The following is a 19,544-nucleotide window of genomic DNA, read 5'->3' as shown; positions in this document are numbered from 1 at the left end:
AATATCCGGACGCCTTTATTGTCGTTTTTCTCCCAAAATAACCCTAACGGAATAATCATAAGCGAGGATGACAAATGCGACTATGCATGGTACCTATTGGAAACAAAGGCATGATGATTAATTTATTGTGGAAGGAAGAGAAGCGACACACAAAATGAGGTCTTCTCGTTTAATAGTATAGATGCTACATGTATCTGAATGTTGATTTGAGAGTAAGCATGTAATCCTCCGGAATGAGAATGATGTTTATGAGTGCACGTGTGGTTCTGGTGTCTAATGACTTTTGTACAATTATAATGTGTTCTATGATTATTGAAGTACATATAATGATATGTGTGTTTTCATCTTTTACTTCTTTACTAGAAAAAAAAAATTCTGTGTTTAAGTGAATCACGGTTTTCTTTCCATATACAAATAAGATGATGTGGTGTGATCAACTATCCTCATACTTTTTTACGACTGTACTTCGCTCGCCAAGATATTTTACAGCTTTCAATCTAAATTCCTTCTATCCAATAGAAGACATTCATTGCTTATGTTTTAAAACCCTTTATGACTTTTAATTTAATCTATGCTATAGAATTATCTTTGTTTACATAGTCTCTGCAACTTCTCTTTTGTGAAATTATATCAATACAGAAAACGAGTATTCGGGCCACTTATACAAAATTTAATTGAAGCGCTTATGTGCAGCTTAAACCTTAATATGAGTAAGTTTCTGTTAATAGAGTTAAAAAAAACAAGATATATGGACGAGATTCAAGAAATATTTTGTAAAAGAATTCTTGTGGTAAAATGATTATAAAGTTACTAGAACGTTAATGAAAACAATTTTAACGTTACGCGCAAACGGCTAAAATACCATTGTACCTTGGTCTTTTCTGACGCCCTGGAAAATTATACAAACACAGTTACAAGTCTATTGGTTATCGTTTTATGAACTACACTAGTTAGTGATCCTTCTGCAGTAATTTCGTCAATTTCTGGGACAGGGCCGTTTTTAACCCTTCGTGGCCCTACTCCTTTGATTTCCAAAATATGTAGATCCAAAAATTCAAATCCATTATTTTTCAATAAATGTTATTTTTGTTGTTTTTTTTTTTTTTGGGGGGGGGGGGGGGGGGGAGTATGAGCCGGGGAAGGCGGGCAATTGCCCTTCAACACTTTCAAAATTAAGGGAGGGGGCAAAAACATATTTCTTTGTTTGTTTGTACGTACGTATGTTTTTTTTTCTTGGTAAGTAGGGGTATATATAAATGCTTTGGAGTAGGAACCTGGAAAGAGGACAATACACGCTCCACACACTTCCATAAGTGATATTTTGCCCCCCCCCCCTTTTGGCAATTTGTATTTTATTAAAATATTATATGGCTACGAAAGAGGACATTAACTTCTAGACTATAAGGCTATTATTAAAATTGGCACTTTAAGAAGGCCCCCTCTTTTCTATCTACTCCTACGTCACTGATATGTATCAAAGAAATAAGCAATAATTTCATTCGCTCACAGCTTATAAAATTGAGAAGCGCTAGCGTTTATAACGCAAAACCCCTAACTATTAAAGACTAAATATCTGCAAACATCGTAGTACATAAACTGGTATGGACATTTTGTGTTCAAGTCAGATACAAAACAAAAGTAACAAAAGAAACGGGATGGTAACATGGTTGCCGTATAGTTTTTCTGCACTTGTAGTCAGGTCAAAGTCATCGGCTATCGCCTGGACATTGACCTGACTACTCGTGCAGAAAAAACTATTCGGCAACGTTTGTTTTGTATCTAATACCTAATAAGAGTTTTCACACTTGAGCATGCACATAACACAGATGTGGGATTTTCAACTTTTCCCCTATTTTCAGGTAAGGTTGTGGACAAGTTGGTTAGGCCCAGACATTTTAGAGAAGATTTTTGTAAAAATTAAGACGACGACAGACGACGGAAGCCAAGTGATGAGAAAGTTCACTTTTCTCTTTAGGTCAGGTGAGTTAAAAACCAACAAAGAATTCCAAACAAGATTGCATCGTTCTTAAATCTAAAAAAATGTCTAACAATTCATAATTAAGTCTCACACAAACGGGATAAACTAATCAGACAAAGCAAAATTCAAATTATTTTGTTCCAATAAAGCAGGAATTCAAGTGTTTACGGATTTAAATAAATAATAAGTTGTCTTCTGAAAGAAATCGTTTTCCACCGTGCCATCAGACTCCTTTTGAACGCCGGAGTTTAATTTACGTTCTGCGATAATGCATTATTTTCTATGACAAAACCGGGTCCTTCCATTTTTACATGACCCATTACTTTCGTTCCATGCACAGAAATACAAATATGGAGGTGCTCATAGTCACTAGTCTTGCAATCTCCATGTTAATATCTTTCTTTCCGTACAACGTGCTCAATCTAACGAGAAATTAAACAAATTCGATACAAGGTTCACTCTATTCATTATTTTGACACGCCTTGTTACTTATTTCTCCGTTAATCTAGAACGGTTGTAAAAGTATTACATCTCACAATCGAAAATAGTTTTATATGTATTTATATTCCTTAATATCATAAAAATATAAAAGAACGGTAAATGTGACGCCACCAAAATTCAAACTTGATCTGTGTTTTGTGGTAAAAGGCATTATGTATAAGTTTCATAACATTTGGTTGAGGCAAACTAAAGTTAGAGAACGGAAACGATAAATTCAGCAATTTTCCATTTGTAATGTGGCATAACTCTAGAACGGTAAAAGTGACGCCACCAAAATTCAAAATTGATCTGTGTTTTGTGGTAATAAGCATTGTGTATAAGTTTCATAACATTTGGTTGAGGCAAACTAAAGTTAGAGAACGGAAACCAATTTTGGGACGTACGTCCGTACGTACGTACGTACGTACGGACAAAGGTAAAACTTAATGCCCCCTCCGCTACGGCGGGGGCATAAAAATAAATATACAGAAATCCTACCTTTTCTCTGTCTGTTGATGGTCCGTCACCGTACTGGATATTAGATACCATTGAGTCCAAACATTTTTTGCCGGGGTAGTTTAGACACAGTGAGATAATGACAGAAAATTCATTCAACTGTCAAGGTTGCAAAAATGCATGCTATACAATTACCCAATTGTACCGGGCTCTGCACCAAGTCTGGTGGATTCCAGAATTTCTCGAATTGGACAACACGTGTGTCGCTTATCAAAATAAACTGTTGACACAGAGATATGTCTCGCCTGGTATAAAATTCAGATAAAGACAATCTGATGGACAGCAACATGTTTCATTAATTCAGTCGCTGGAGCATTATCTAGTCGGCAGGGCCTGAAAATAATCGGCAAACTGATATGTACTGATAGTAATGCACATTTATACAAAATATCATTGATCTATAACAAGTAGGTCTTATCAAACTGACTTAAGCAGAAAACTTAACATTGAAAATTGCTAATTAATTCAGTCACTGGACCATGACCTAGGGGGTAGGGCCTCGAAATATTCGTCAAACTGATATGTACCGATAGTAATGCAACTTAATATTAAATATCAATGATCTATCACAAGTAGTTCCTATCAAACTAACTTGAGCAGAAAACTTAACAATTGTTGACGCCGGAGCCGTTGCCGGAAAACCAATCCCTATGTCTCGCTTTCCGCGACTTTCGTCGCAGGCGAGACACAAACTGACTTCTATGGAGAATTCTTCGGATGATGCAAGTTTCATTCTGGAAACAACCGGAGACGAAAGAAATTGGATTTGCAAACAGAAACCTATTCCGTTTTTTTTTACAGCAAGGCGTTCGCAAACATGTTTTATCCCGCCGCATTTTATATGTGCCTGTTGTTCAGTGGTTGTCGTTGGTTCATGTCAGTCATATTTGTTTTTCTTAAATTGTTTTGTCACAAATTATATTTAGGCCTTTAGTTTTCTCAATTGAATTGTTTCATCAGTCAGGGGAATTGATCCAAGCAACATTTCATCCAGAAACGTAGTAAGTATAAGAGTTGTTTTTCACCTATTTAGTAGTACGCATAAATCACTATAGACCAAGGGATTTATTTTTTTGTAGCTTTAAATATATAAAACAAATGATCCATGGACTAATTGTGATGCTAAATTTATCAGAACCAACATCTGTGTTTATAGGATGACCTGTCATGTCAGGTGATGACCCTGTTTTGAATCTAGGATACTGACGTGAAAATCACTTGTTTAAGTATTATAATTTTAGTTACCCCGTACTATTTTCAAAACCCCCGAACAGTAACATTTCATTACATAATCTGCAAGATGAAACCTTGATCTTTACAGGAAAAATACTCCCACTGCTGGGAAAATTCTGTTAAGAAAGTATTAGATCATTATGTAAATTATGTACAACATTTTTTTTCAACAAATAGAATTCACATATGAATGATTGCATCAAAGCATAAACCTTGCTACTTAAAAGAAACAAAGGTTCATTTTTTTTTTCAATTTTACTAATCATGCTAATAATTAGATATAATCTAAACCAGTATGTTTAAAATTTTGGTAAACTACAAAATCACCGAATTTCCAGTTTGCTCCTTAAATGTAGTGATTTATAAATCACTTATTTCAGCAATTCCCCAGACTGTTAATATTTTACATTTCGGGGCCTTTTATAGCCGACTATACAGTATGGGGTTTTCTCATTGTTGAAGACCATATGGTTGCCTATAATTCCTTACATCCACTTCATTTGAACTTTGGTGGATAGTCGTCTCATTGCCAATCATATCACATCTCCTTATTTTTATAAGGACGACTACTAGTAAGAGGCCACATTATTAAATCTGACTTGTCATAGTAAATAGGAACCAGTGATCCTATCTCGACATCATCATATAGCAACGCCTACTGTCAGACACTACCATGACAATATCAAACATTGAGGTCGCTAATTCATAGGTAGATCCGCCAGATGGAATGTCAGGACGAAAGGCTTGGTAGGTCTAATACTCACAAACGGTCTCACTAATTAGCGACAAGAAGACAAATTTAGCGACATGAAAGTTTATATACTATTAAAACAATAAATTTATAGAAAATTCAATTAATTACTGTTGATGATTTGCTGTTTTATAAAGTTTCAAATTTTGTTATATTTAGTAGCACTACGTACGTCTTGTAATGAATTTTTATAAAAATTATTTTATTACATTATTTTAAAGTATGTATCAATCTGAACATTTTGTAACAATCCAATGTCCCATCCTATATATTTATTTTTATATATATGGACCTTCTTAGTGAACTAAATAAAGATTAGATCATCTTATAATTTTGTTTGAACCTTTGACATATCAAGCATGCCGACTCTACATAAAACGATTCATTCATTTATACACTAAACTGTAAACATTTAAACATATCCTTGGAAACAAAAAACTATTTCTAAATCAAATGAACAAATGTTCATTTTCTTCACTCATTATCATGAATTAATGAAAATTCGCGTATTATTTAAAACAAAACCACACACACTTTAATTCATGTTTCTATATCTATTTCTTTCAGATAATCATTATTTAAATATCTAAATTTATTTCTTGTCGCTAAATTATTCTTCTTGTCCCTCCTTGGCGCTAATTACTGAGACCCCTCACAAAATTGTGACAACCTTCAAACTCAGTCATCGCAGTTTATCAACGCTGGAGAAAATATTTCTACAGGACAAGAAACTGGTGTCGTACTAGGTTTCCCATGGGATTATGAATTTATTTAAGAAATTCTTAAGTGAGACAGTCGTCAGTTGAGAACAGACATTTCTTACACGACCAGTAGCGACAGGATTCCTGTACATGATATTTCAATAATTAATTTTGTGATATGTATATATCTTCATTAGCAATTAATTTATGGATAGTGATATCAGACGGGGAGTATTCTAAAACCTCATTAATCAATATACAGTCTAAGACATAAGCCCGGATTTACTAATATATTTCTACAAATTTATCTCAGCATGTTATCAGTAATCATTTAGATATAAATTATGTGGACACACTTTCGTAGTGGTTAACTAATAATAACCAGATGATGACCACAAAATGATAAGCTATAAATTTATATTTCTCTGTATCTTTCCTCCTTGCTTCATTGTATTTCTGAACAATAAATATGAAGAAAAAAAAAATTTTTTTTTATCTTGAAGAAAATAATATATTATTAATAATAATAGTATGCATGTTTCGTTTATTGCGATATTACGGACAACTTCCCCTGCATTTATATGAAATAATTGTGTTCCTCAACTTTAGTGTTTTTATTCCTTGTATTTCTTAAACTTAAAATAAAATGCTCCGCTGGGGCGCAGCTTGATACGACCGCAGAGGTCGAACCCTGAACAGTTGGGGCGAGTATGGACACAACATTCAAGCTTGATACAGCTCTGAATTTGGATTGTGATTAAATATTTGACACAGCATAGGTTTCTGACACAGAATGAAGGTGGTCTAAGAACTTACAAATTTTTAATTTACCTATTCAAACCATATCATTATTATTTGCTTATATATATAAATCAGAAATAACCAATTTAAAATGGAAAATTTTAAAGAAAAAAAAGGAAAAAAAAAATCCCCCCCTCCCAAATTTTTTGAACCCCCTTATGATTCATCACCCCAAAACTCAATAACAGCCTTCCCTTTGTGGTATGGTACCTTGCAGTACAATTTCAGAGAGATCCATACACTTACACACAAGTTATTGTCTGGAAACTAGAAAAATGCTTGTTTTTTGGCCCCAAATTCCTAAACAGTTTGGGCAATTACCCCCAAACTCAAACCCAGCTTTCCCTTTGTGATATGGAACCTTGTAGTACAATTTCATAAAGATCCATACACTTAGACACAAGTTATTGTCCTGAAACTAGAATAATGCTTGTTTTTTGCCCCTTTTTTGGCCCCTAATTCCTAAAATTTTGAGGCAATTACCCCCAAAATCAATCCCGGCCTTCCCTTAGTGGTATTGTACCTTGCAGTACAATTTCAGAGAGATCCATACACTTACACACAAGTTATTGTCTGGAAACTAGAAAAATGCTTGTTTTGTGGCCCCAAATTCCTAAACGTTTAGGGCAATTACCCCCAAACTCAAACCCAGCTTTCCCTTTGTGATATGGAACCTTGCAGTACAATTTCATAAAGATCCATACGCTTACACACAAGTTATTGTCCTGAAACTTGAAAAATGCTTGTTTTTTTGCCCCTTTATGGCCCCTAATTCCTAAAATTTTGAGCGAATTACCCCCAAAATCAATCCCAGCCTTCCCTTTGTAGTATGGAACCTTGCAGTACAATTTTAGAGAGATCCATACACTTGAACACAACTTATTGTCTGGAAACTAGAAAAATGCTTATTTTTGGCCCTTTTTGGCCCCCAATTCCTAAACGTTTTGGGCAATTACCCTCAAACTCAATTCCAGCTTTCCCTTTGTGATATGAAACCTTGTAGTACAATTTCATAAAGATCCATACACTTACACACAAGTTATTGTCAAGAAACTAGAAAAATGCTTGTTTTTTGCCCCTTTTTGGCCCCTAATTCCTAAAATTTGGAGGCAATTACCCCCAAAATCAATCCCAGCATTCCCTTTGTGATATGGAACCTTGTGGTACAATGTCAGAGAGATCCATACACTAACACACAAGTTATGTCTGGAAGTTACAAATATGCTTCTTTTTGGCCCCTAATTCCTTAACTGTTGATACCATAACCCCCAAAATCAATCCCCACCTTTCTCTTGTGGTATTGAACCTTATGGTAAAATTTCATAGAGATCCATTCACTTAAACTAAAGTAACTTTTTAAGTTAGAGTGCGAAAACCACTGTGTCTTCGGACGACGACGACGACGACGCCAACGTCATACCAATATACGACCACAAAATTTTTTTGCGGTCGTATAAAAATCAATTTGATTACCAGAAAACGAAAAATTTTAATTACACCTCCAAATGACAATCCCCCTTTTTTCTCCAAAACAACACAATGTGTTAATCAATGTGTTTTCTTCTTTTCCATCATATTCATTATTGTTTGACAACATCAGAATTATGTCATCCTTTTTTAAAAGTGTGTAATATTTGCTACTGTGCAAAACAATTAACGTATTACATACTATAAATTACATTAAAAACTTAATCCCTTTAAAATATTAACATAAATTATAAGATAATTACTGTAATAGTTTTCTTGTTTTATTTCAACTTCTGATGTCCAACTTTCACATGATTAAACTTTATTGTTCTATTTCTATATCAATATTCACTAGTAATCATTTATACACATTTATAACTGTACTTTAAAACATGGAAGTAATATTGAAAGGAATAACTACAACGCCAGTTCAAAGGTTTCATCTGCGTTTCCGCCCAACTTTCGATAACTCGTTAATTGGTTTAATATATGGCATGGTAATTGACTCTCGGCATGTGATCGATCAAATCACTGACACTTTTCGGTCGTTTTCGTGTTCACGGAAAATTACGAACAGACAAGTTGTTGTCGTATATACGTGCGAAGTAACCCGAAAAGTCAACTCGTTACATTCCGCTGATGTACGCTGCCGAATAGAGTAATTCGTTCAATGTTGCTTTTAGTCTAATTTTCCGATTTCTTTTTATTTCGATCTTAATAAACTGCTTCGCTGAGCGCAGCTGGATACGCCCGCAGAGGTCCAACCCTGAATAGTTGGGGCCAAAATGGACACAATATTCAAGCTTGATACAGGTCTGAATTTGGATTGTAATTAATTATTTGACATATTACAGGTTTCTGAATAAATGTCATCAAAGAACTTGAAATTAGTTATATGAATTGAATTTATATTCAATTAAAGATTTCTTGCTGTTGTGCAATACACTGTGCTGTTGCGCAATACTTAGTGAATCTGTTGTCAGACTATAAACAAATAAAGTTCAATTATTTCTCAATGTCATATTAGAAATTTATGAAAATCAAAAGGGAGCTAACATCAATAGATATAAACAATTCACCAAACTTTCATGAGAATTGCTGACAGTATTTTTGAGTTATTGTCCGAAAACTGGAAAATCCCCCTTTTTTAATGAATAAAACCCCATAACTCAGAAATGTAAAATGTAAAATTTATAAAATCCTAAAGGTAGCTTACATCAATAGATATAAACAATTCACCAAAGTTTCATAAGAACTGCTGAAAGCATTTTTGAGTTTTTGTCCAAAAACTAAAAAATCCCCCCCTTTTTTTTTAATAAAACCCTGTTACTCGGAAACGTAAAATCTAAAATTTATGAAAATCAAAAGGGAGCTCATGTCAATAGATATAAACAATTCACCACAATTTCTTGCAAGTTGGTGTAAGCATTCTTGAGTTATTGTCCGAAAACTGGAAAATCCCCCTTTTATTAATGAATAAAACCCCATAACTCAAAAACGTAAAATCTAAAATTTATAAAAAACGAAAGGGAGCTCACATCAATAGATATAAACAATTCACCAAAGTTTTATGCAAATTGGTTAAAGCGTTTTTGAGTTAATGTCCGACATGTTGACGACGGACGGACGGACAGACGGACAACGGTATACCATAATACGTCCCGTAAACGGGCGTATAAAAACTGGAGGACATGGGTGGATCGTTTTCAATTTTAATATTTACAGACAGTTAAGACGCCATTTCTTAAAAATTTAAGAATATGATTGTACAAAAAATATGTTTGGACCCCCTTTTATTAAATATGAATAATCCAAGTCATGCGTGTATACCAGTCAATTAAAATATTCACAAACGTTTCTATTCTTTAAACTAATTCATATAAATGAATTTGCGGTTAGGCAGATAGGGTCAAGCTCATTTTGTCTATTTCTTTTTATTTTAGCTGTAGCGTGTTATATATTAACTGTATTAAAACACTTTTTAAAAATAGATATTTACGAACTTATTATCCCGATTTTAGTTGTCCAGTTTCAATAATGTAATCAATGACATATATGTATTTATTACATATATACATAAATTTAAAATACTTGAAAGTAAATATCCTTTTTTAAATCTCGATAAACTTTGCACATTTCAACAGTAAAAAAATCTATGTCTTCATTTGTCTTCATTATTTTGTTAAACATCATGTAAAACCTGATCGCTTCGTCGGTATTACCTGTTTTACTCGGGATCCGCTTTCAATCGGAAAATACTTTTAGATCAGTTTAAAACGAACGGTAAAAAGCAAAAATATGCAAAAATAAATACAATTTTCCATGTTTAACTGCTGTAGTGTAAACAATTCTCGTCCGTTTTTCAAGTTTTTAGCATCATTCGATTTCTTTTTGAAGGTAGAAGTTATATATGATACAGCGCCACCTTGTTAATTAATAAACTAGGATTTCACACAAGTGCTTTATAATTACCGTTCTCGATAAAATCACGTGACTGATAAGAAATTCCAGATGCTATTTTACAACCGCGGTATCACAGATAGTAACCAAAGGGGTCTTGCCGCTGAGACTATAATTGGATAAAATCATATGACTTTAGTACAGAGCTCTGCAGGCCATAAATACATGCTAATTAGTCGTTGTTATTCCTCTCAATATTACTTCCATGTTTAAAATAAATGCTGAAAATAATATATATTAAGTAATGTGATATGTATGTGACCAGTTATTTAGGGGATTAAGATAAACAAACCCAGCATGATACATGGTCTGGGGTAATTGGCATTGACATGATGTCTGATAAGACCACAGCTACAAAGTAGCTGGAAATTCGGGCTTATGTCTTAGAGTGTATATAGTTCCTTTGATTATTATCACAATCAATTTATGTGTCAAGTCAATGAACCATGACTGATGGTACAAGGCAGAACAAATCCATGGAAATGACATGTGCCAATAGTGAATACATATATGCATACCAAATATCATTGACCTACCACTAGTATTTGCCCATAAACTGACCTAATCACAAGCTAATACATGTAAACTAAGCAAAAGTTTTCAAAGTCAATAGACCACGACTGAGGGGGTGAGACCAAAATTTCTCCATTGAAATGAGATGTGCCAATGCTAATACAACTGAATACCAAATATCATTGACCTACCACAAACTAATACATGTAAACTGAGCAAAAGTTTCAGTCAATAGACCATGACTGAGCGAGCGGGGCCACATAATCAACATAAAAATGAGATGTGCTAATGATTATATAACTATACAAAATATCATTGACCTACTGCTAGTGGTTTGTTCCCCATAAACTGACCTAATCACAAACTAATACATGTAAACTATGCAAAAATTTCAAAGTCAATAGACCATGATTGAAGGGGCAGGGCCAAATAATTTCCATGGAAATGACAGCTGCCTATGCTAATACAACTGCATACCAAATATGTAATTTTTATCATCAGAGATTTACAGATTTGCAAGTTCCAAGGATTAAAACATATTAAACAAAATACTGTAAATTCAGAAATTATTGCATGCATTTATTATGCGATTTTGTCATTTTAGACTAAAATGCGATTTTTTAATTTTTGCGATATTGTGAAAAATCCTGTTTAATTCATATAAAAAAATTCAAAATGCGAGTTTAAATTATTGCGATTATAACCCTGTCCTATTTTTCGCAATAATAAAGACATCGCAATAATTTCTGAATTTACAGTAATATTATCTTCTTTTCAAAAGCAGTTAATTTGTATGTTATTAACTTAAATATTTAGTGTCACTGATGAGTCTTTTGTAAACAAAATACTTGTCTGGCGTACACGATTTTAAGCCTGGTATCTATAATGAGTTGACAGTTTTTTGTAACTTATCAGCTTTAGTATTTATTAATTGAAAGGAAACAGGTGTTGTCATTCATGTAGAGATCAACGGTAACCAAAGGAGGTTCTGTGTGTTTATTTACATTGGTAGTTAGATATGACTCTGGACAACAAATCATGCGATAAGAGAAGCTTCAGTTACCTCAACACACGAAGGCATCACAGAAACCCCACATAGTAGTTATCACTTACTTGACAAAATGAGCTGGAATATTTTCATAAATAAAATAAATTGCTTCGCCGAGCGCACCTGGATATGACCGCAGAGGTCCAACCCTGAACAGTTTGAGCAAAAATGGACACAATATTCGTGCTTGATACAGGTCTGAATTTGGATTGTAATTAAATATTTGACACATAATAGGTTTCTGACACACAATAACTATAGTCAAAGAACTTAGAATTGGTTATATGATTTGAATTTATATTCAAGTTTTTGCTTTTGTGCAATACACTATTCTGTTGCAAACTGCCCCCCCCCCCCCTAAAAAATTTCTTTTTAATTTCTGAAATGAGAATACAACATTTCTTTATACATAATTTAAAAGCAGTGTAAGGGAGGTAATCCAATCATAACATTGTACTTGTTTTTAATTGTCCATTAACCAGGAAACCCTTGTTTTTTCCCCTTTTTTGCCCTTTAAAATTCCTGAACGGTTTGAGCCATAACCCCACAAAGCCAATCCTAACAATCCCTTTGTGGTATGGAAACTTGTGGTATAATTTCAGAGAGATCCATACTCCGTTCCACAAGTAATTGTCTGGAAACTAGAATAAACTGCTTCGCTGAGCGCAGCTGGATACGACCGCAGAGGTCCAACCCTGAACAGTTGGGGCAAAAATGGACACAATACTCAAGCTTGATACAGGTCTGAATTTGGATTGTATTAAATATTTGACATACTATAGGTTTCTGAATAAATGCAGTCAAAGAACTTGAAATTGGTTATATGAATTGAATTTATATTCAATTAAAGATTTCTTGCTGTTGTACAATACACTGTGCTGTTGCGCAATACTTAGTAAATCTGTTGTTAGACTATAAACAATTAAAGTTCAATTTATTCTCAATGTCATATTAGAAATTTATGAAAATGTAAAGGGAGCTTAAATCAATAGATATAAACAATTCACCAAAGTTTCATGAGAATTGCTGACAGCATTTTTGAGTTATTGTCCGAAAACTGGAAAATCCCCCCTTTTTTAATGAATAAAACCCCATAACTCAGAAATGTAAAATGTAAAATTTATAAAATTCTAAACGGAGCTTACATCAATAGATATAAACAATTCACCAAAGTTTCATGAGAACTGCTGAAAGCATTTTTGATTTTTGTCTGAAAACTGGAAAATCCCCCTTTTTTTATGAATAAAACCCTGTTACTCGGAAACGTAAAATCTAAAATACATAAAAATCCAAAGGGAGCTCATCTCAATAGATATAAACAGTTCACCAATATTTCTTGCAAGTTGGTGAAAGCATTCTTGAGTTATTGTCCGAAAACTGGAAAATCCCCCTTTTTTTTAATGAATAAAAAGTAAAATCACAAAAATACTGAACTCCGAGGAAAATTCAATCGGAAAGTCCCTAATCACATGGCAAAATCAAATGACAAAACACATCAAACGAATGGACAACAACTGTCATATTCCTGACTTGGTACAGGCATTTTCAAATGTAGAAAATGGTGGATTGAACCTGGTTTTATAGCGCTAAACCTCTCACTTGTACGACAGTCTCATCAAATTCCGTTATATTTACAACGATGCGTGAACAAAACAGACATTATGAATAAAATAGTCAAAATATGGGTACAGAAGTCATCACTGTGTTACAATATCAAAACAAACAATTATTTACAAAAAAGCACAAAAGCATCTATCAAATTAATAAAATGCTCCGCAGGGCGCAGCTTGATACGACCGCAGAGGTCGAACCCTGAACAGTTGGGGCAAGTATGGACACAACATTCAAGCTTGATACAGCTTTGCATTTGGATTGTGATTAAATATTTGACACAGCATAGGTTTTTGACACAGAATGAATGTGGTCTAAGAACTTAAAAATTTTAAATTGGACATTCACCTATTATGGTCCAATATCCAAAATCTAAATACATGGTTAGATTCAGCATATCAAAGAACCCCATATATTCAATTTTTGTTGAAATCAAACAAAGTTTAATTTGGACCCCGATTTGGACCAACTTGAAAACTGGGTCCATAATCAAAAATTTAAATACATGTTTAGATTCAGCATATCAAAGAACCCTAAGAATTCAATTTTTGTTAAAATCAAACTAAGTTTAATTTTGGACCCTTTGGAACTTAATGTAGACCAATTTGAAAACGGAACCAAAAATTAAGAATTTAAATACACGGTTAGATTCGGCATATCAAAGAACCCCAATAATTCAATTTTTGATGAAATCAAACAAAGTTTAATTTTGGACCCTTTGGACCTCAATGTGGACCAATTTAAAAACGGGGCCCAAAATCCAAAAACTAAATACACGGTTAGATTCAGCATATTAAAGAACCCCAAGAATTCAAGAATAAAACCCCATTGAAATTGGTCAAGAAATAAGCAATTTATACGAAGTATCTTCTTTTGCACAATACTGTGCAATTAAATATTTCTTGCTATTGTGCAATACTGTACAATTGACAATTTCTTGCTATTGCGCAATATTGTGCTATTGGATATTTCTTGCTATTGCGCAATACTGTGCAATTGAAGATTTCTTGCTATTGCGCAATACTGTGCAATTGAAGATTTCTTGCTATTGTGCAATACTGTGCAATTGAAAATTTCTTGCTATTGCACAATACTTATTATATAATAATTTACACATCCTGTTTGGTGTGTATCTCCTACCATATCATTATTATTTGCTTTTAAATATAAATCAGAAATAACCAACTTAAAATGGAAAATTTTAAAAGAAAAAAAAAAGGAAAAAAAAAAAATCCCCCCCCCACATTTTTTGAACCCCCTTATGATTCATCACCCCCAAACTTAATCCCAGCCTTCCCTTTGTGGTATGGTACCTTGCAGTACAATTTCAGAGAGATCCATACACTTGAACACAAGTTATTGTCTTGAGACTAGAAAAATGTGTTTTTTGGCCCCTTTTTGGCCCCAAATTCCTAAACGTTTAGGGCAATTACCCCCAAACTCAAACCCAGCTTTCCCTTTGTGATATGGAACCTTGTAGTACAATTTCATAAAGATCCATACACTTACTCACAAGTTATTGTCCTGAAACTACAAAAATGCTTGTTTTTTGCCCCTTTTTGGCCCCTCATTTCTAAAATATTGAGGCAATTACCCCCATCATCAATCCCAGCCTTCCCTTTGTGGTATGGTACCTTGCAGTACAATTTCAGAGAGATCCATAGAGTTGAACACAAGTTATTGTCTGGAAACTAGAAAAATGCTTATTTTTGGCCCCCAATTCCTAAACATTTCGGCATTTACCCCCAAACTCAATTCCAGCTTTCCCTTTGTGATATGGAACCTTGTAGTACAATTTCAGAAAGATCTATACACTTACACACAAGTTATTGTCATGAAACTAGAAAAATGCTTGTTTTTTGCCCCTTTTTTGGCCCCTAATTCCTAAAGCTTTGAGGCAATTACCCCCAAAATCAATCCCAGCATTCCTTTTGTGATATAGAACCTTGTGGTACAATGTCAGAGAGATCCATACACTAACACACAAGTTATGTCTGGAAGTAACAAAAATGCTTATTTTTGGCCCCTTTTTGGCCCCTAATTCCTTTACCGTTGGTACCATAACCCCCAAAATCAATCCCAACCTTCCTTTTGTGGTATTGAACCTTGTGGTAAAATTTCATAGAGATCCATTCATTTAAACTAAAGTTAGAGTGCGAAAACCAATGTGTCTTCGGACGACGCCGGACGACGCCAGACGACGACGACGACGAAGACGACGCCAACGTCATACCAATATACGACCACCAAAAATTTTTTTGCGGTCGTATAAAAATCTAAATACATGGTAAGATTCAGCATATCAAAGAACCCCATATATTCAATTTTTGTTGAAATCAAACAAAGTTTAATTTTGGACCCCAATTTGGACCAACTTGAAAACTGGGCCAAAAATCTAAAATCTAAATGCATGTTTAGATTCAGCATATCAAAGAACCCCATATATTCAATTTTTGTTGAAATCAAACAAAGTTTAATTTTGGACCCCAACTTGGACCACCTTGAAAACTGGTCCCATAATCAAAAATCTAAACACATGTTTAGATTCAGCATATCAAAGAACCCCAAAATTCAATTTTTGTTAAAATCAAACTAAGTTTAATTTTGGACCCTTTGGACCTTAATGTAGACCAATTTAAAAAACGGGACCCAAAATTAAAAATCTAAATACACGGTTAGATTTGGCATATCAAAGAACCCCAATAATTAAATTTTTGATGAAATCAAACAAAGTTTAATTTTGGACCCTTTTGACCTCAATATGAACCAATTTGATAGCGGGCCCACAAATAAAAAATCTAAATACATGGTAAGATTCAGCATATCAAAGAACCCCATATATTCAATTTTTGTTGAAATCAAACAAAGTTTATTTTTGGACCCCAATTTTGACCAACTTGAAAACTGGGCCAAAAATCTAAAATCTAAATACATGTTTAGATTCAGCATATCAAAGAACCCCATATATTCAATTTTTGTTGAAATCAAACAAAGTTTAATTTTGGACCCCAACTTGGACCAACTTGAAAACTGGGCCCATAATCAAAAATCTAAACACATGTTTAGATTCAGCATATCAAAGAACCCCAAGAATTCAATTTTTGTTAAAATCAAACTAAGTTTAATTTTGGACCCTCTGGACCTTAATGTAGACCAATTTAAAAACGGGACCCAAAATTAAAAATCTAAATACACGGTTAGATTTGGCATATCAAAGAACCCCAATAATTCAATTTTTGATGAAATCAAACAAAGTTTAATTTTGGACCCTTTTGACCTCAATATGAACCAATTTGATAGCGGGTCCACAAATAAAAAATCTAAATACATGGTTAGATTCAGCATATCAAAGAACCCCAAGAATTCAATTTTTGATGAAATCAAACAAAGTTTAATTTTGGACCCTTTTGACCTCAATGTGGACAAAGTTGATAACGGGGCCCAAAAATCAAAAATCTAAATACATGGTTAGATTCAGCATATCAAAGAACCCCATATATTCAATTTTTGTTGAAATCAAACAAAGTTTAATTTTGGACCCCGATTTGGACCAACTTGAAAACTGGGCCCATAATCAAAAATCTAAATACATGTTTAGATTCAGCATATCAAAGAACCCTAAAAATTAAATTTTTGTTAAAATCAAACTAAGTTTAATTTTGGACCCTTTTGACCTTAATGTAGACCAATTTGAAAACGGAACCAAAAATTAAGAATCTAAATACACGGTTAGATTCGGCATATCAAAGAACCCCAATAATTCAATTTTTGATGAAATCAAACAAAGTTAAATTTTGGACCCTTTGGACCTCAATGTGGACCAATTTAAAAACGGGGCCCAAAATCCAAAAACTTAATACTTGGTTAGATTCAGCATATTAAAGAACCCCAAGAATTCAAGAATAAACCCCATTGAAATTGATCAAGAAATAAGCAATTTATACGAAGTATCTTTTTTTGCACAATACTGTGCAATTGAATATTTCTTGCTATTGTGCAATACTGTACAATTGACAATTTCTTGCTATTGCGCAATATTGTGCTATTGGATATTTCTTGCTATTGCGCAATACTGTGCAATTGAAGATTTCTTGCTATTGCGCAATACTGTGCAATTGAAGATTTCTTGCAATTGTGCAATACTGTGCAATTGAAAATTTCTTGCTATTGCACAATACTTATTATATAATAATTTACACATCCTGTTTGGTGTGTATCTCCTACCATATCATTATTATTTGCTTTTAAATATTAATCAGAAATAACCAACTTAAAATGGAAAATTTTTAAAAGAAAAAAAAAAGGAAAAAAAGAAAAAAAAAAGAAAAAAAAAAATCCCCCCCCCCAAATTTTTTGAACCCCCTTATGATTCATCACCCCCAAACTCAATACCAGCCTTCCCTTTGTGGTATGGTACCTTGCAGTACAATTTCAGAGAGATCCATACACTTGAACACAAGTTATTGTCTGGAAACTAGAAAAATGCTTATTTTTGGCCCCTTTTTTGGCCCCCTATTCCTAAACGTTTCGGGCAATTACCCACAAACTCAATTCCAGCTTTCCCTTTGTGATATGGAACCTTGTAGTACAATTTCAGAAATATCCAAACACTTACACACAAGTTATTGTCATGAAACTAGAAAAATGCTTGTTTTTTGCCCCTTTTTTGGCCCCTAATTCCTAAAATTTTGAGGCAATTACCCCCAAAATCAATTACAGCCTTCCCTTTGTGATATGGAACCTTGTGGTACAATGTCAGAGAGATCCATACACTTACACACAAGTTATTGTCTGGAAGTTACAAAAATGCTTATTTTTGGCCCCTAATTCCTTAACTGTTGGTACCATAACCCCCAAAATCAATCCCAACCTTCCTTTCGTGGTATTGAACCTTATGGTAAAATTTCATGGAGATCCATTCACTTAAACTAAAGTTAGAGTGCGAAAACCAATGTGTCTTCGGACGACGCCGGACGACGACGACGACGACGACGACGACGACGCCAACGTCATACCAATATATGACCAAAAAATTTTCAATTTTTGCGGTCGTATAAAAACCACATTCATTGCTTCGCGTGTCTGACGTCAGAAAATGTAAACGTCACATTAGAAGAAATTTTGTCATTCAATGTTTATTCAAAACAATTTTATAATTTCACATGGGGAATGTTGGTATACAGGGTTAAACAAGAGTGCACACGCTGAAATGTCTCGCCTTTACTAATCATTGATATTATGTTGATAGTCCTAAATATAAAGCTTTATTACAACTGTCACATAAACTTAACATTAACCAAGTAAACTAAACATTGACCAATGAACCATGAAAATGAGGTCAAGGTCAGATGAACCATGCTAGGCAGGCATGTACAGCTAACAATTCTTCCATACAACAAATATGGTTGACCTATTGCTTATAGTTTAAGAAAAACAGACCAAAACACAAAAACTTAACACTGAGCAATGAACCTTGAAAATGAGGTCAAGGTCAAATAAAACCTGCGTGACTGACATATAGATCATAAAATATTTCCATACACCAAATGTAGTTGAACTATTGCATATAGTATTAGAAAAAAGATCAAATCTCAAAAACTTAATTTTGATCACTGAACCATGAAAATGAGGTCAAGGTCAGATGACACCTGCCAGCTAGACATGTACACCTTACAATCCTTCCATACACCAAATATAGTAGACCTATTGCATGCAGTATTAGAAAAAAAGACCAAAACTCAAAAACTTAACTTTGACCACTGAACCATGAAAATGAGGTCAAGGTCAGATGACACCAGCCAGCTAGACATGTACACCTTACAATCCTTCCATACACCAAGTATTGTAGACCTATTGCATACAGTATAAGAAAAACAGACCAAAACACAAAAACTCAACTATAACCACTGAACCATGAAAATGAGGTCAAGGTCAGATGACACCTGCCAGCTAGACATGTACACCTTACAACCCTTCCATAAACCA

The 19,544-nt window shown here is 33.9% G+C and overlaps 2 long non-coding RNA genes across 6 annotated transcripts in view; one reads left to right on the top strand and one right to left on the bottom strand.

Moving 5' to 3' along the window:
* LOC127709752 (uncharacterized) overlaps window positions 1–19,544 on the top strand; it is a 324,446-nt gene that overhangs the window by 267,210 nt on the left and 37,692 nt on the right. The window contains exon 2 of one of the 3 annotated variants that reach the window (XR_007985732.1): window positions 12,145–18,083. This is a non-coding gene — a long non-coding RNA (uncharacterized LOC127709752). The remainder of the gene's footprint in view (window positions 1–12,144; window positions 18,084–19,544) is intronic. The other 2 variants (XR_007985731.1, XR_007985733.1) reach the window with 2 other exon arrangements.
* LOC127709746 (uncharacterized) overlaps window positions 16,532–19,544 on the bottom strand; it is a 67,222-nt gene continuing 64,209 nt past the window's right edge. For all 3 annotated transcript variants that reach the window (XR_007985721.1, XR_007985720.1, XR_007985722.1), the window contains one exon: window positions 16,532–19,262. This is a non-coding gene — a long non-coding RNA (uncharacterized LOC127709746). The remainder of the gene's footprint in view (window positions 19,263–19,544) is intronic.

The sequence above is a fragment of the Mytilus californianus genome, unplaced genomic scaffold, assembly GCF_021869535.1.
Source record: "Mytilus californianus isolate M0D057914Y unplaced genomic scaffold, xbMytCali1.0.p SCAF_7, whole genome shotgun sequence".
Taxonomy (NCBI): Eukaryota; Metazoa; Mollusca; class Bivalvia; order Mytilida; family Mytilidae; genus Mytilus; species Mytilus californianus.
This window is presented reverse-complemented; position numbering and strand designations above follow the sequence as displayed.